This window comes from Triticum dicoccoides, chromosome 3A (genome assembly GCF_002162155.2).
Source record: "Triticum dicoccoides isolate Atlit2015 ecotype Zavitan chromosome 3A, WEW_v2.0, whole genome shotgun sequence".
Taxonomy (NCBI): domain Eukaryota; kingdom Viridiplantae; phylum Streptophyta; class Magnoliopsida; order Poales; family Poaceae; genus Triticum; species Triticum dicoccoides.
The window spans coordinates 752,872,586-752,875,774 of NC_041384.1; the positions used below are offsets into that span (position 1 = coordinate 752,872,586).

The 3,189-nt window shown below is 40.9% G+C and overlaps 1 pseudogene; it reads left to right on the forward strand.

The window, feature by feature from the left end:
• LOC119273278 overlaps positions 1-1,891 on the forward strand; it is a 3,700-nt pseudogene extending 1,809 nt beyond the window's left edge.
• The last annotated feature ends 1,298 nt before the right edge of the window (positions 1,892-3,189 follow it).

A 3,189-nucleotide genomic window follows, 5' to 3' on the forward strand; every position in this document is an offset into this window, starting at 1 on the left:
CTGCCGGTACACTTCAAATGTTCAAAACTGTACTATATGAGCTAGCTTAATTACCTATGCTGCTGGAGAATATATATTTCATCAATGTATCTTATAAAGATTTTGTTAATTTCAGATATTAATGGATGCCTTCAACCAAACAAACATAATCGGATATGCCATAATACCAAAGAAAGCTTTACTTGTACTGAATGTCCTCGCAAGACTGAGTATGATCCACTAAAACTGCAGTGAACTAAGACAAAACAACAGCCTCTGCTCTTAGGTAAGACTATATTATTGTGGAAATTGCTTTTGGATCCCGGGCTCCATGGAGCCCAGATTTTTTATTTTTTCTTTTCATATTTTCAAGTGAAAATAAAACAAGTTACACACATCCATAGAGATGTATACTACATTTCTACAAATATTCATGATGGAATATGTTTTGGCGCGAGCTCATCATGAAAACTTGTAGAAATGTAGTATACATTCCTATGTACACGTGTAGTTTATTTAAAAGAAATAAAACTAAAAAAAATCTGATTTTTGCTTTGCTTTTTCCAAAAGGCTCCATGGAGCTGGGGAGCAAGAAATAGATAAGATACAACAGAAACATGAAGAGGTTAATGCATGCAGGTATAATTGTTGGGTTGTCCCGTGGTTTCGGTATCTACTTCTGAGCTTCAATGTAGTGCTTTCTCTGTCAGAAAAAAATGTTCAAAAGCAACTAGGGAAGAACTATTTCCGGAAGAATCAAGGTCTTCTCCTAGAAACATTGATATCATCCGATGAAAGTGCAAATGAGAATACTAATTTTCTTGTTAGAGGAGCTGGAGAAGGCAACAAATAAATTTGATCCTGCATGTATCATCGGCCATGGGGGCCATGGCATGGTTTACAAAGGCACATTACCTGATCAGCATGTCGCTGCAATGAAAAAGTCTAAGGTCATTGAGGAGTTTGAGATCAGTCGATTCATTAATGAGGTTGCAGTCCTCTCTCAGATAAATCACAGAAACATTGTGAAGCTGTTTGGAAGTTGTCTCGAAACTGAAGTTCCATTGCTGGTGTATGACTGTATCCAGTGGCGCTCATTATCTCAAGTTCTACATGCCGATTCAAGTGATGGCTTTTCTTTGTCTTGGGGTGATTAGGATTTCCCTGGAAACAGCAGGAGCTCTTTCTTATCACCACTCTTCAGCTTCAGTATCAATCTTCCATCGTGACCTGCAGTCCTCAAATATGCTCTTAGATGTGAACTACACAGCCGAAGTTTCCGATTTTGGCGCGTCCAGATTGGTTCCGATTGATCAGACACACATTGTCACGAATGTGCAAGGTACATTTGGGTACTTAGATCCAGAGTTTTCCGTACCAGGCAGCTGAATGGAAAGAGCGATGTGTACGGTTTTGGTGTGGTACTAGTGGAGCTGCTCCTTAGAATGAAGCATGTCTTTACAAGTGAATCAGGCACAATCATGGGCTTGTCAAGCTATTTTCTCCAGGCTTCAATGAGGGAAGAATAGCAAGTATTGTTAATTCCCAGGTCCTCGAGGAAGCAACAGAGGAAGAGATCAACTCTGTCGCCTCTCTTGCAGAGCGGTGCTTGAGGCTACACGGCGAAGAAAGACCCACCATGAAACAGGTGGAGACGGAATTGCAGACTCTGATAAGAAAACATGTGAACTTATCTCAAGCAGATCAAGGTCAGGGAAATGAAGAACCAATGCAACCAAGGTCGTTAACTCGAAGGACTAGATCTGCTCGGCAATCATCCGTACAGTTAGGAAGAAGCCAACGGTGCTATAGCTTGGAGGTAGAGTTCATATCATCTGCTAGCCTACCACGTTACAAGGTTTTGGATCCCAAGCCGTCCTTTTTTCTCCAGGGTCACCGGAATTCGTGGTAACCGCGAAATTCCGAAAAAAACTTGGGCGAAATTTAAAATCAAAATTTGAATTCAAATATTTTTGACGTCGATATATTAAGTATGTTACTCATACATATCATGGACCATTCCCTGGCGTAGTGGTGCGCAACTACAGCTTGCGCGTACGGCGTAGTGGTGCGCAACTACAGCTTGCGCGTACGTCGCGAGTTCGACCGCTGGTCACTGCAGCATTTTTTAACTTTTGCTTTTTTTCGGAAAAAATAAAACTGCGCGAGGCCAGACTCGAACCAGCGACTTGCTGCTAAGGATAGGATACCTTTGCCAACAGGCCACCACCTGTTCTGTTGATATACAAGAGATGCTACTTATTTAACTATGCAGTGAACGTTTGAATTCAAAATTTTCAAAATATTCGAGATATTTTGCTCGGTATGTGTGTTTCTCGAGGGGCGACGGTAAACGCGGTAACCGCGCGAGATCGCGAAATTTCGCTCGCTACCCAAAACGCTGCCACGTTAGCTGAGGCCATTGAGCTTATAATGATGGATAATTTGTTTCCCTCTTTTGTGACCTGTTGCTAGAACCTGTATTAATTACAGGCTAGTTAGATTGGTATTGTAGTAAGTCGATTTATGTCTAGATCATTTAATCCAAAATGATTGCATTGGTTTCGCAATTGGAAGTATGCTTGCTTATATATGTAGCCTGAATTTTATTACCTTGAGATATGGAGTGAATTACTGGCATGTGCATTGTGTTTATGAGATGTTTATAAGAGATGTAGTGAATTACTGCTTGCTCTCCTTCTCCAACTTCTACCTCAAATGTCAGACAGCGTGGAAGCCTCTGAAGAATTGGATGTGTAATTCTGTACCCTGGGACTGAGGATGTCGAAATAATCTCAGGCATTGGGTTCTCTTCAGTACTTCAGATGAATCTACTTGTCCCAGAAAAATGTGCAGGTGCTCATTTCTTGCTATCATTTTAGTTGATTCTCTTTTTATCTCTACTTTATCTCCAGTTTTGTCGCTGTTGATGAGCAGGATGGCATTCACAACTAATTCTTGATACGGTTATGCATTCTCTTGATGCCCCCTATTGAGTATTTAACAAAAAACTACCACATTTCGCACGACCGTACCTACAAACTATCACTTTACAAATTTGTGCTGAAAACTATCATTTTTGACTAATCTTTGACTAAAAACTACCATGTCTGAAAAGTGCCTGATTCGGCTCGTCTAAACCCCTTTCTAACAGGTTGGGCCCACTCGTAAGCGTTGATGTGGCACAATAGCCAACTCCGTTAGATTGAC